This window comes from Moschus berezovskii, chromosome X (assembly GCF_049115385.1).
Source record: "Moschus berezovskii isolate FMDL1 chromosome X, NW_MosBer_1.0, whole genome shotgun sequence".
Taxonomy (NCBI): Eukaryota; Metazoa; Chordata; class Mammalia; order Artiodactyla; family Moschidae; genus Moschus; species Moschus berezovskii.
Window position 1 is genome coordinate 37,558,170 of NC_142488.1, and position 15,722 is coordinate 37,573,891.

Consider the following 15,722-nt stretch of genomic DNA (forward strand, 5'->3'; position numbering starts at 1 on the left):
AAATGAATAGACTTTGGACTACTCTCTGACTGTAAACTTTCCTACACTTTTATGTGAAACTAACAGTTCACTTTAAATATCTACAATGAGTTCTGACAGAGAAGAGCAGGCGGCTCAAATAATGAAGGTCAGCGACTGATGCCCAAATCCCACTGCTTTCAAATGTGCTCAAAGTCAGCCTCAAATGCATGAAGAGGAACACGCACATTTGTCCCACCCATGACCCTGTCAGTAGCAGCCTGTTCCAGTGGTGGACATGGCTGCAATTCAAAGGTCAAATAGACCCAGAGGGGAGGGCACTCAATTTGGGGAGGTCTCAGTGTGACCTTGATGGAATAGATGGAATAAACAGTTCAGGCTTAAAAGCCTGAGATCATGGATTGCTTTTGAACCATCATAGCTTTGAGATGCTTTAGCGGTAAAAGAACTAGAGGTACCATGGAAAAGAGGTAAGGTTGTTTGTTTCCTGAGGAAATGGTGTTTCTCAGAACATAAGTAGAAGCCAAACCTTTCCTGTCTCAACGTTTTGGTTTCTAAGGGATAGATGAATCCTCCCTCTAGTTGTATAGAAGGAGTGAATGAATCAAACACTACCGACTGAAAGAAACCAAGCAGCATGAAAGAAGGAGGAAGAAGAGGAGAGGTGGCATAGACAGAAGAAGAGGGGCAGGGTGAGTTAACCTAGTGATATAGCATTTATGGGAATTCTGCATGATCCCACTACACCAGAGGCACAGCTAATCCAGCATTAATGGGTTTTCAAAGAGGGCAGCAAACTTTAGTCATAATATTACTGGTCATATCTGGAGTTACTGGCAGAAGCAGTTTCTTCAATATTCATGTCTTATTTTTGGTTCTCCCAAAAGCAGACCTTAGGCGAGGACTTGAATGCAGATCTCACATAGCTCAAATGAGGGAGCAGGAAAAGGGAGACAGGAAAAAGAGGCCAGTGAAGGATATATTAAGGAGTCCTTGTGGGTAACTGGAACGCAAATCCCTGGGAACTCTCTGAGAAACTGTGTAAAAACCTATATTAGTTTCCTGAGGCTGCTATAATAAATAACAAATTTATTAGGTTAAAACAACAGAGATTTATTCTCTCATAATTCTGGGAGCCACAAGTCTGAAATCGAGGTGTCAATAGGAATGGTTCCTTCTGAAGTCTCTGAGGAAGAATATGTTCCATGAGTCCCTACCAGCCCCTGGTGGTTTGCCAGGACTCCTTGGCTTATAGGTACATCATACCAATCTCTGCCTCTGTCTTCACGTCACCTTCTCCATCTGACATCTCTTGTCATTAGATTTAAGATCCACCCTAATCCAGGATGATTTAACCTCAAGATCCTTAACCATGTCTGCAAAGACCTTTTTTTCCAAACAAGGACACACTCACAGGTTCCACTTGAATATCTCTTGAGGGGGGAGGGGATCATTCAACTTACTCAGTTCAGTTCAGTTTAGTTGCTCAGTCGTGTCCGACTCTTTGCGACCCCATGAACTGCAACATGCCAGGCCTCCCTGTCTATCACCAACTCCCGGAGTCCACCCAAACCCATGTCCATTGAGTCAGTGATGCCATCCAGCCATCTCATCTTCTGTCGTCCCCTTCTCCTCCTGCCCTCAATCCTTCCCAGCATCAGGGTCTTTTCCAATGAGTCAGCTCTTGGCATCAGGTGGCCAAAGTATTGGAGTTTCAGCTTCAACATCAGTCCTTCCAATGAACACCCAGGACTGATTTCCTTTAGGATGAACTGGTTGGATCTCCTTGCAGTCCAAGGGACTCTCCAGAGTCTTCTCCAACATCACAGTTCAAAAGCATCAATTCTTCTGCACTCAGCTTTCTTTATAGTCCAACTCTCACATCCATATAGGGCCACTGGAGAAACCATAGCCTTGACTAGACAGACCTTTGTTGACAAAGTAATGTCTCTGCTTTTTAATATGTTGTCTAGGTTGGTCATAACTTTCCTTCCAAGGAGTAAGCGTCTTTTAATTTCATGGCTACAGTCACCATCTGCAGTGATTTTGGAGCCCAGAAAAATAAAGTCAACCACTGTTTCCACTGTTTCCCCATCTACTTGCCATGAAGTGATGGGACTGGATGCCATGATCTTAGTTTTCTGACAGGATCCCTTAGAATTGTCCCACTGAGGAAGCTGGAATATGTTATCCACCAACTCTGATCTCCAACTTATTAAAGATTGCCCCTATGAGGGCATTAAATCTCCTGCCCTTCTGGGCTGTCCTTATTTAAGGCTGAGCGAGCTCCTTTGATGCTAGTGAAATTCTCAAGAGAGAGAAGAAGAGAGAGGCAGATGCTTGAGGTGGAATGTAGTGAGAATGAACAGGAACTGACAAGCCCAGTTGCAGGGGACCTTAGGAGTGAACCAGGGTGGTGTGAGGCATCAGCAATGACTGCCTTAAAGCCAAACAAGGGCTTCCCTGGTGGTGCAGTGGATAAGAATCTGCCTACCAATACAGGGGACATGAGTTCCATCCCTGATCTGGGAAGATTCCACATGCTGCGGGGGTGGGGGTTGGCAACTAAGTTCATGTGCCACAACTCCTGAGCCTGTGCTCTGCCACAAGAGAAGCCACCACAATGAGAAGTCCGAGAACCACAACTAAAGAGTAGCCGCTACTTGCCACAACTAGAGACAACCCAAGAAAAGCAGTGAAGACCCAACACAGCCTAAATAAATATTTTTTTCTTTAAAAAAGGCAAAGAAAACAAAGACACTGGATGAGGTGACTGCCAGGCCAGTGGATAGGAATGGATGAGGACAATGTGGGAAGGCTGGCAGGGCTGGTGAGAGTAGAAAGAGACTAAGATACTAGCACAGGAGCAGGACTCATGCAGACTCAAGCCGGCCAGCCTCTGGATCCGTTGGCAGCACTCGGCCCCCAGGAGGTGCTGGAATAGTTACTTGAGGAACTGCCCAGCTACCCTGCAAAAGCCATCTAAAGGCCCAGGCGGTGTCCTTTGGGCACTGCAGCCTTGTCTTACTTTAAGAACTTTCTTGGCGGGTCTCAGCAAGGACTTCTGAAGTTGGTTAAATCAGAATCTGCCTGCAATGCGGGAGACCGAGGTTCGATCCCTGAGTTGGGAAGATGCCCTGGAGGAGGGCATGACAGCCCTCTCCAGTATTCTTGCCTGGAGAATCCCCATGGATAGAGGAGCCTGGTGGGCTACAGTCCATGGGGCCTTGAAGAGTCAGACACAACTGAGCAACAAATACTTTCACTTTCATAGCAAGGACTTCCAAAGTTGTTTAAATGCTTAGGGGCTGGGAAGATGTTTCCTGAACACCTGTCATTGGTGAAAACCCCCACCATTTGAAAGCCCAGAGACAGACTTCTTCCCAGAGAAGAACAGGAAGTAGCAAAAGGCAAACAAGCTGGTCAGGTCCCAGATCCATGCCCTTGACTTTAGCATAGAGTTTTGTTCTGGGTGAAGGGAGAAGAAACAAGAAAAGAGCTAACCAAAAATAAGAGCAGGGTCCTGGGTAGGACTCTAATCCTGCTGGCTGATTCAAGTGCCTGGAAGAGGAAGGAAGAGTCAACATGATGACCCAGAGGCTTCACAGGGTGCTGAGCTAATCTGGGCACCAGGTTAGAATCCCAGGGGACAGGACAGCATCAGTGTCATCAGGCTAGGTGGCCAGGTCAGGGATTATCAGAAGGTTCCTCTCCCTTTATGCTTACCTGAATTCTGTCTGAATCCTGAACCCAGGAGAGGGGTGGCATTTTCTCACCATCCTGCCATACCTAAACCTCATGAATCTCTGGGGCTGGGGGAGTGATAAGTATTTTCCTACTCCTTATTGTTACTTCTGGATTATTTGTCCCTTCCTCTCTGAAAGAACCCAGACTCTTGGAAGAAATTGTAAACCACACACCCCATTTCTTCTCCGTGCTAGCTCAGGTCTTCTGAGAAGCTAACACCAAGACAAGACTATGTGTGTGAGAGACTGATCGGAGAAACCAACTTTGAGGGAAAAAACAGAGAGGGAGCTGGAGGAGGCAAAGGATGCGGGGCTAACCCTGCAGAAAAAAAAGGAAGGTGGAGGAGGAAAAGTCTTAGACTTAACTGCGTGCCTGGAAAAAGTTTTGGCTAAGCTGATGGGGAGCTTTGGAGCCAAAGCACTATCTCCCAGGAGTGTTTTTGCTTTCATATCCCTGTGTTGCTCTGGCCGCCGACTCGGAACACCCATGTGAGGCGGGGCTTCAGCAAAGTGATGGATTTCAAAGCACAGTAGTGGGGGCCATAGGTCAGTGGCATGGGCCACAGTCAGAGGTCTGAGAGGGCCATTCTTATGGTTGTAGTAACCTTCTATCATTTGACCAGATACCCACCACCTTCACCCTATACTTTCACTGAAGACTTTACCACCAGGATCACTGTGTTACACTCCACCACTATGACTTTCTTTTTTTTTTTTTAAGTAATTAATTTATATTTTATTGGAGGCAAATTATTTTACAATATTATATTGGTTGGTTTTGCCATACACTGACATGAATTAATTCTTGGTCATTTCAACATATGCAAGGAGAGTCCTTCCAACCTTCTGGTCTCTTGTTTCCTTGACAGCCTCACTTCCTGTGGTTTTACCACCTTTGTCTCGGCCATTGCCAAGGTCTAATTACCAAGGATGGCTCCATTCCCTAATGGTTGTTTCCAGCTTCCCACATTCCCATCTCCTATCATCCCAACTTACCCTCTCTAGTGTTCTAACTCCAACCAGCCTTAGGCCCCCTTAGGTCCCCCCAGTCCTGTGACTGTGCCAACTTTTCACTGCTACTCACCTCCATCTCCACCATTTTTATTAGAGTCCAGACTTCATTGTACGTACCACTCCTTGTACACACTGTCAACTCCTTCTACATTCCCTCAGCTCCTTCATTTTGCTCAACTTTGCTAAGCCAGCTAGCTCAGCCTTGTTTAATTCCAGCCTGCCACCTCTTCCATCCCAGCTCCTAAACAGCCAAAGGTGGCTGGTGAAAAACTTTCAACCATTGCTGACTGGTCTCACTTGAAATTTACAACAGCAGACCGCAAGTGGGGCTTCAGTACAGCCAGACAGTCATACCCAGTTTTCCCCAATCAATTCGTTCTCCTCTTTCCCTACAACGACTATTTCATACTTTTTCATCTGGCCTCAAAACCCTAGAAATTCCTCTCTTGTCCTCCTTCTCAGCTGATGACCTTGTTTCTTAGTACTCTGAGAGAGAAGCAATCAGGGGAGCGCTTTCCTACTGCCCACTACTGTATCTGTCTACCTTCCTGCATTTGTACTCACGATTCTGCCTTTTTTTTCCCCTGATAAAATGAACGAACTGTGAGTTCTTCTACCCAAGACCAACTCCTCCACATGTGAACTGTATCCCATCCCCTGTTCCTCACTCAAGGCTTTGCTCCTGCCATCAGGTCCTCTCTCTCGCTCCTGCTTCTCCCATATTTCTCTCCATTCTGAATCATTTCCATCAGCATAAAAACATGTTGTAATACCTGCTATCAAAAATAAATAAAACCTCCCTGATGCACACCTCTCCAACTCTCTCCCATTTCTCCCTTCCCCTTTATAGTAAAACTCCTTCACAAAGTTGTCTTTGCTTGCTACCTTCACTTCCTCTCCTCCCATGACTCTTGAACCCCCTCTAGTCTGGTGTCAAGGAAATGAGGACCATTTTTCCAGCCCCACTGTTTGATCTGCAGCAAATGTTTCAGTGTCAGCCTACTTTCCTGCCTCTAATGTTCTTCTCTGAGAAGATCATCTCTACCCCAGGAGACTCCTCCTGGGAAGGGAATCCCCCCAGACTCTAGTACCTGCTTGGTCTGGGGCTGGGTTGACCATGATGGAACACCATTTAGACTCCCCTGGAGAAGACATTCAGAGTCCCTATCTTGGCCTGGACATTTCTGTGCTCACAGTTTTCATGCCCCACCCTTCGCTCCAGCAGTAAAGAAAAATGGGTCCCTCTGAGGGTCCCTCTCTGTTATAGTCCCAGGACTACACAGCACCCCGTGGCTGAAGGTGCTCATCTGTTCTACTCAGACCTGGTTCCTGTTTTCATATGGACCATCTTCACTTCTGTTTTAGAAAACATGAGAGCTCTCCTTGGGTGGTTGGTGGAGGTTGGGGGAGGGAGTCTTCCCAGGCAAGAGATGTAGAGAGATAAGTACATAAGAAATAGCAAAGCAACTGGTTTAATAAATATTTGTTAATCAGCTGTCCCTTGTCAGTTGCTGATTCCCAGCAGTAGGTTCAGTTCAGTTCAGTTGCTCAGTTGTGTCCGACTTTGTGACCCCATGTACTGCAGCACACCAGACTTCCCTGTCCATCACCAACTCCATGAGTTTACTCAAACTCACGTCCATCAAGTTGGTGATGCCATCCAACCATCTCATCCACTGTCATCCCCTTCTCTTCCTGCCTTCTTCAATCTTTCCCAGCATCAGGGTCTTTTCCAGTGAGTCAGTCCTTCTCACCAGGTGGCCAAAGTATTGGAGTTTCAGCTTCAGCATCAGTCCTTCCAATGAATATTCAGCACTGATTTCCTCTAGGATTGACTGGTTTGATCTCCTTTCAGCCCAAGGGACTCTCAAGAATCTTCTCCAGCACTACAGTTCAAAACCATCAATTCTTCATCACTCAGCCTTCTTTATGGTCTAACTCACATTCATACATGACTACTGGGAAAACCATAGCTTTGACTAGACTGACCTAATGTCTCTGCTTTTTAACACGCTGTCTAGGTTGGTCAGAGCTTTTCTTCCAAGGAGCAGGCGTCTTTTAATTTCATGGCTGCAGTCACCATCCGCAGTGATTTTCAGGTTTGTTTCTCTAGCTGTGTTACCTGCATAGAAGCACTTGTTGGCCTTGTGCTGATCACAGGGAATAGTAAAGTCCTCTGTCTCTATCTCAATCTTGTTTCTAAGTAAAGATGGTCATATCCCATTTACATGTGTCTCAAGCAGTAGGAGATAAGGTATGCAGTGTTGTTCTTTAGTTCTTTATTAAGTAGCCATTCAGATTATTTTATTTCCAATTTATCATCATATGTGTTTTTGCTATTCAAGAATGAAACTGTGGTAGTATTTACTGAGAAACTAATTCTAAGCATCACACAGATAATAGAGTTCATACTTTGTTTTTGATCATGCTAATTTCAGATACGTAATTCTGAGGTATATATTGTATATATTACCAATAAGTAACCCCTGTATAACTCTGTTCTCTAATAGTTAAGTATCTTTATTCTTCAGGATCGCCCAACACTTGATGAGGAAACTGTAAGTCAAAACATGTGGCCTCTAGGGGGAGCTCAAGTCTTCCCTCTCCTCCCTCTATCCTCTGGGGAAGATGAGGATGGGTGAAAGGCCAGGACATTATTGGACCCAAGTGTAGACAGGTAGCTTTTGACTGTGCTTGGCCGGGAGGTTAGAGGGCTTTGGATGTGCATAATGAGGGGCTTTTGACCTTACCTTGGGATGCAGCCTTTTCAGAATTCTCCCATGGGCTGGTGTCATAAAGGGGGCCCTTTCCACACCCAGGGAACCATGACAGGAAACGGACAGGGCAGAGGAAAGGATGACACATGGGCATGTGTTAGTGTGGGCTATAACCCTATGACTTGCCACAGCCCAGCCCTGCTCCCCAGATTCAGGGGTTTGACACAAGGGTACATGGGGATTAGTGTCAAAGCCATATGGCATCAAGCAGAGAGACTTTGCCTGGAAGGCTCTCTGTTGACCTCTCAGGGGAGCCCAGTAAGGCTCTCTGTGGCCACAGTGGCTAATGTTTGCGGATTTGACAACCAGGAGGTCTGACTTACCCCTTCATTAGTGATACAAGTAACCTGAACCAACACAATGATCCAACACATAGTGTATAAAATCCTTCCTGAGAGAAAATACATGATATAAACAGAAATACGGTACTGTGTGTTTGTGCAAATGAGTTATAGAAAGTATATATTGAGTAAAGTTGCAAGTAATACAACTTTCTCTCTCTCTCTCTCTCTCTATATATATATATATATATACACACACACACACATATATATTTGCTCTCTCTATATATATGTATCTTAACCAAAGTGAATGCATATATTTAACCAGAATGTATACATTTTAACCAAAATGAATGCATGTGTCATGGAATCCAGTCCATGGCCTGGAACTCAAAGCACTGAGACCCATAAGCATTTACTGAATGGGCTCTGCCAAATCAGTGAATCTTCAGGGATAGGAAGGTCACTTAGTGGGAAGAAGGACCTTCCAGGGACAAGAAGCAAAAGTTCTTTAGCTTCTCTGGGTCCCTGTCTCAGTTTGGATTCCCTCAAAACAGATGCTGAGTGGAGGACTTGGGTGCCGGTCATTTATTTGTGAGGTGGTATTAAGAAGCACCAGTGAGGGAGTGGGGAGAGTGGTAGAGGGAAGGATGAGGAGTTACTAGATGTGAGTTCATGAGCAGATTACTACTCATGGCAACTAGGGCTTGATCCCGTGATGGACCATGCGAGACAACATGTGGTTCATAACTCCTCCAGGAATCTCCTCCCTGGAGAATGGGAAGGCTATGACACTGTTGCACCAGCTCCCATTTCCCACTTTCAAGGGTTCCCCTCTTGGGCATCAACTTACCTGCCTTTCTGGGTTGTACCCAAGATGTGAGTTTGTTCTGTACTCAAGGTAGGAAGCTGTTAGCATGCCTAAGATTGTCCAAGACTTCAGGAACATGGGCCAAGCCATCAACAACATGCTCATATCAAGATAGACAAGTTAGTCTAGATGACCTCCAAGGCTCCTCCCTGCTATTATGTTCAATGATTCTCTAATGTATAGAGTTACCTGCACCATGGGTTTTCTACCCTAGGTGACGGGGAGTTGCCCATTTCTGGAAGTAACCAAGCAGATACATGATAAGCACTTGGAAAGTATGTTCTAGCATCAGATCTATGATTGGAATAAGGAACTTTTAACACACTTTCTGCTTAAGGTTGAGATCCTGGGAAACAGACCGTGCAATGAGGAGTCAGGTGTGAGAGATTAAGGAAATACACCCTACAGAGGGCAGGAAGGGAGTGGGAGAAGCAGGATGAGAGGGGAAGGAAGCCAAGTAAGGGTTCCATGTTGGGAAAAGTCCCAGCCTCAGCCTGACCCTAGCAGGGAGTGCTGGAGTGTGTGCCATACGTCACATCCTGTGGGACTTCAAGCCAGGGAACTGGGTTTTCATATTCCCTCACCCATCAGTCATTAGCTAAGAGCCATCCCAGGAGGATGTAAAGTCCTAAGCATATCTGGCTCTCCATGAGTTTGGGCAGAGTGGTTCCAGTTGCCTGAGCACAGCCTTCTAAGGAGAGCAGGTGTAGGCAGCCAGGACCAAAGACACAATGAAGGCAGAGGGGTGCTCAGCAACAACAGTACAAGGAGTTCAAGAGGACACTGTCACCATCTGCTACAGCTACTGTGAGGATGGCAGTCACACTGGTGTGGGAGTTTGCTCTGTTCTGCTACGGATTTACAAGTCCTGGTGAGCAAAAGCCTTGGCCCCAGGTCTCCTAAAGTCCTTTCCGAGGCCTCCTCTCATGCTGCAGACAGCTGTCATGCAGGAGACAGCATTTCAGAGCTGGAACTTCCAGAATCCCATGATGCTGAAGAGGGCAACCTGGGAACTTTTTTTTTTTATAGACTGGAAATTAGAGTTTATAAGGTACAGAAAGAATGACCCCAAGCCCTCATGCAAACTGTGTGGAATCTTTTCAGTCTGAGGTAGATTTGGGACTCAAGACAGTACAAATATTTCTGAAATGAAGGGATAAATCTAGCTACGCAGGGATGCAGCACGGTGCTGTCATAAAAAATCCACTTTTGTCCATGCCACAGCCCTGAACCTCCTGTGCACTCGATCAGAGACCCTGATAAATCTGGGCTGCTAGAAATGCCAACCAGCTCATATGTTTTCAGTGAGCGATGACAGAGAGCCAAATTGCTTTATTCCGATTAGGGAAGGGCCTCTGACTGTAAAATATACTGTGTGAAAAAAAATATTGAGTTTTAGTTCGCTGACACATCAATTTAAGAGAGTTATGGCTCTCACACAGAGGCCAAGCAGGTATCTCCCCACATGTATGTGCAATAAAAATTAATTGTGGCCTTTTATACAGGGCACTGTTCTCACTTGTGGGACCAGAGGGTGACCTAAGCGTCACCTCCAGTGGCAAGCTGCAACACCGGAGGTGGTGGTTCTTTTCTGCGAAGCCACAGAAAGAAACAAACGCCAAAAGCCACAAACAAGCTTCACATGTAACTTTCTGAGTTTTAAAAAAGATATGCAGCCATGTCCTGTTCATAATTTTTTATTTGAAGTATATATATATATATATATATGTGTGTGTGTGTGTGTGTGTGTTTGGTGGGTATGTGTATATCAGTCACAGCTGGGATAAGAAAACAGAAAGTTTAGCAGGTCTTTCAAATTAATTCAGGAACCTGGTTATACCAGGGGTCCCCAACCTCTGAGATCTAACACCTGATGATCGGAGGTGGAGCTGATGTAGTAATAGTAGAAATAAAGCGCACAGTAAATGTAATGCACTTGAATCATCCCAAAACCACCCCCTACCGCTGGTCCGTGGAAAAATTTATTTTCCACAAAGCCCATCCCTGGTGCCCAAAAGGCTGGGGACCACTGGATAGGAAATGGAAGAGTGAAAAAGCCAAACAGAATATCAAGCAACCCAGAGGTTAGCAACAGCAAAGTAAGCTGCTACCACTTCAAGAGCTCAGTGGACACAAGGAAGAAGGGGGTTTATGAGGACCAGGAGCTGAGGCTATCCAGGGAAGCTTGAACCATGGCGGAATCATCCCAGGGAGCTGTCACGACAGACAGAGGAGCTGGGTTATCTCTGCTGCCGGAGACGCCACAGGAAGCGGAGACTGAAGGGGCAAAACACCCTGGCTTCTCCCTTCCTCCTGCCCCTGGTGACTCTCCGTGGCAAAACTGAACTGGAAGCAGGAGGGCAAGGGAGTCTGAGAAGTGTATTTCCCTGGGATACAAGACACAGCCAGGGGGAGGGGGAGGAATGGATCCAAGAACAGAAGGGCAGTTGATAGGCCGACTATACATGTAAATCTCCTTTTGCTGGTTTGGACCCCAGTTTGACAAGCCTGGAAGACTGCTCACTATGCAATTTAGAGAGAAGGGAGTTGACCTGATGTTCAGTTAACTGTGGCATCTTTAGTTTAGGCATATCTTGTACCTGGTTGGCATTGCACAGTGGCAAAGCCCTTCAGAAAGAGCTTCCAGATGGTGACAGATGTATCACACATCACAGGGATACTGTTTTAGTAATACTTCCTTGCAGCCCTCACTTCTTTATGACTGCACCCTCTTCATTGCTGTTGCCAAGATATTAGGTTTATGGCTTTAGGGGAGGATGAGCTCCACCCAGAACAAATAGATCCATGTCCTCTTCTGAGGGCAGGTGACAAGGTAGAGAGAAGCGAGTCAGGAAGAGCTGAACAAAGCAGTCAGGTGCCAGGGCTGGCTTCATATTGAGCAGGGGGAGAGTGGGACCCCAAATATAAGGAAATATAAGGAAGCCAGCAATAGAGGATTTTTGCTTCACTTCCTGTTCGGCTTCTGGGAGGAGGCCCCCTCACTGCGAGCCCTGCACCATCATGGGGGTGTGGTCACAGCAGGAGATAAAGGTGACTTTACGTGAGTAGGCAGAAAGATGGCTTTGGAGCCATCTCAGCTCCTGGGTGGTGTGGCAGGGATTCAAATGTTCCCAACTCATCCAGTGTAGTCCCAGAGTGTAGCAGGATAGAGGGCAGGAGCACTATGATGGGCCTCCATTAGGGGCAAGTGACCCCCACAATAGTGGCTGGGGGTGGAGAAAGAAAAAACCAGAAGCAGATGAAGGGTGTAGCTGAGGGCTGAGAGGGGCTGTGGCAGCAGTGACAAAACAGAGAAGTCAAGAGAGCCTGCCAATGTAGGAGATGCAGATTCAATCCCTGGATCGGGAAGATCCCCTGGAGGAGGGTATGACAAGCCACTCTAGTATTCTTGCCTTGAAAATTCCATGGACAGAGAAGCCTGGCGGCCTACAGTCCATGGGTCGCAAAAGAGTCAGACACGACTGAACATGTGCTAGCTGGCTGGCCTCCCCAAATCCCTACAACCGGGCTCCTCAAATTTCCCAACTGCGTATGCAGCACTGTCTTGGTTCCTAGAACTGTCTATTGAGGCAGTACGTTTTCAGTCACCCTTGGCTTCTATCAGTCCTTGATCTGAAGCCCATCTCCCCTACTCAACAGGCTGACCAGGAAGTAGGGGCTCTCCTGGTCTCCATCTCTAGGTTTCAGAGTTGGGCATTTGGTGGAAGCTCGCCTTGGTCTCCCTGCAGTCCATCTTTCTAAGTTCCCAAACCCAAGCCCAGTCAGTATGATTGTGTGGGGCCAACATTCTTTAACCGTCTGCTTGCCACCCATTCCCCCTTTCTTCCTTGCTCACAGAAATTCATGGGATCATGATTTGTCTAAGCTAGTTATGACAATTTTCTTCTCTATTTTCCCAGACTCCCGGGAAGCTAGGGATATCACGTGACCCAATTCATCTGGTCAATAAAATTCTCTGTGTGTGAGTGTGTGTGCATGCAGGGGTTGAGGGGATATGTATTCTTCCGGATAAAAAGAATAGACAAATTTTACATAGCCCTCCCCCAACTTCTCCTTGTCTTCAACTTAGATTTGATGTCTGTGGTCCCCCCCTGACCCCACTAGTTCATAGCTTCTGACCTAGGTATTTAGACTTGAACAAAACTGAGCCATCAATTTGCTTCCAGCCTGCCCCTTCTGAAGGTTCACAGTCCCTGATTTCAGCTTGCTTCCTGATTCACCACTGCTACCACTCCCTGCCAACCCCCAACTATCAGTTACCAACTCTCATTCATTTGACCTCCTGACTGTCTCTTGAATCAGTTTCCTCTCCATCACCAGGGCCACTGCCTTGGTTCAGACCTTCATCCCACCTCACCTTGATTGCTGCACTGGTCTCCTAATTGCTCTCTTCCTTCCCTCTTGATGAAAGTGAAAGAGGAGAGTGTAAAGTTTGGCTTGAAGCTCAACATTCAGAAAACGAAGATCATGGCATCTGGTCCCATCACTTCATGGGAAATAGACGGGGAAACAGTGGAAACAGTGTCAGACTATATTTTTTGGGCTCCAAAATCACTGCAGATGGTGATTGCAGCCAAGAAATTAAAAGACGCTTACTCCTTGGAAGGAAAGTTATGACCAACCTAGATAGCATATTAAAAAGCAGAGACATTACTTTGTCAACCAAGGTCCATCTAGTCAAGGCTATGGTCTTTCCCATGGTCATATATGGATGTGAGAGTTGGACTGTGAAGAAAGCTGATTGCTAAAGAATTGATGCTTTTGAACTGTGGTGCTGGAGAAGACTCTTGAGAGTCCCTTGGACTGCAAGGAGATCCAACCAGTGCATTCTAAAGGAGATCAATCCTGGGTGTTCATTGGAAGGACTGATGCTAAAGCTGAAACTTCAACGCTTTGGCCACCTCATGCGATGAGTTGACTCACTGGAAAAGAGTCTGATGCTAGGAAGGATTGGGGGTGGGAGGAGATGGGGACGACAGAGAATGAGATGGCTGGATGGCATCACCGACTCGATGGACATGAGTTTGAGTGAACTCCAGGAGTTGTTGATGGACAGGGAGGCCTGGTGTGCTGTGATTCATGGGGTTGCAAAGAGTCAGACTCGACTGAACGACTGAACTGAACTGAACTTCCCTCTGAACTCTCCAATCAGACCTCCAAAAGTGAATTTTAGTTTCACTTCTAAAATACAAATCTGATCAGGTCTTTTCTCTGCATAAAATTCTTCCATTATTCCTAGCTTTAGCTTCGCACCTTGAGGATCTGCCTTTTACCAGACCCTTTGGGCTGTGGTTCCTACCTACTTACTTCTCCTACCATCTCCAGAGGTACCCTTCCATCCAACTTTATCAAATGCCGTGTACCCTGGGAACTGTCTCTGCTCTTTCTCACGATGATCTCTCTGCCTGGATTTGTCCTTCTCTCTGATCCTCTTTGGTCACTAGATCTTTAACTCAGGTCAATTTGTCACTCTTCCCTTTCTCAGGAAGTTTTCCTCAACTCTCCTCCTCTTCTGTCTACTTCATATTGATCTGTAATTTCTGGCTATTTTTTCTAGTTAATGCTTGTGTAGATTGACTTGCCTATTTACCAAGGTCACTGCTTCTCATTGCTTTTCACATCCTATCACTGCCTTTGGAGTTTAATTTCTGAGTTCTTTTTCCTTCTTTTTTAAAAAAAATTTTATTGGAGTATAGTTGATTTACAATGTTGTGTTAGTTTCAAGTGTACAGCAAAGAGAATCTGTTATACATATACATATATCCACTCTTTTTAGATTCTCTTCCCATATAGGTCATGACAGAGTATTGAGTAGAGTTCCCTGTGCTATACAGTGGGTCCTTATCATTCAGTTCAGTTCAGTTCAGTCGCTCAGTTGTGTCCGACTCTTTGCGACCCCATGAATCACAGCACGCCAGGCCTCCCTGTCCATCACCAACTCCCGGAGTTCACTCAAACTCATGTCCATCGAGTTGGTGATGCCATCCATCCATCTCATTGTCATCCCCGTCTCCTCCCGCCCCCAATCCCTCCCAGCATCAGAGTCTATTCAAGTGAGTCAACTCGTCGCATGAGGTGGCCAAAGTATTGGAGTTTCAGTTTTAGCATGAGTCCTTCCAATGAACACCCAGGATTGATCTCCTTTAGAATGGACTGGTTGGATCTCCTTGCAGTCCAAGGGACTCTCAAGAGTCTTCTCCAGCACCACAGTTCAGAAGCATCAATTCTTCGGTGATCAGCTTTCTTCACAGTCCATCTCTCACATCCATACATGACCACGGGAAAAACCATAGCCTTGACTAGACGGACATTGGTTGGCAAAGTAATGTCTCTGCTTTTTAATATGCTATCTAGGTTGGTCATAACTAATAGTTGTCTATTTTATGAATATATATATAGTAATATGTATATGTCAATCCCAGTCTCCCAATTTATCTCTCCCTCTCTTTACCCCTGGTAACCATAAGTTTGTTTTTTACATCTGTGACTCTATTTCTGTTTTGTAAATAAGTTCACTTGTACCATTTTTTTTAGATTCCATATACAAGCAATATCATTTGATATTTGTCTTTGTCTGACTTATTTCATTTAGTATGATGATCTCTACTTGCATCCATGTTGCTGCAAATGGCATTCAAATTACTGAGTAATATTCCATTGTAGTCAATGAAGCAGAAATATATGTTTTTCTGGAACTCTCTTGCTTTCTCCATGATCCAGCGGATGTTGGCAATTTGATCTCTGGTGCCTCTGCCTTTTCTAAAACCTGCTTAAACATCTGGGGTGCCGAAGAATTGATGCTTTTGAACTGTGGTACTGGAGAAGACTCTTGAGAGTCCCTTGGACTGCAAGGAGATCCAACCAGTCCATTCTAAAGGAGATCAATCCTGGGTGTTCATTGGAAGGACTCATGCTAAAGCTGAAACTGCAATACTTTGGCCACCTCATGCGACGAGCTGACTCACTGGAAAAGAGTCTGATGCTGGGAAGGATTGGGGGCAGGAGGAGAAGGGGACGACAGAGAATGAGATGG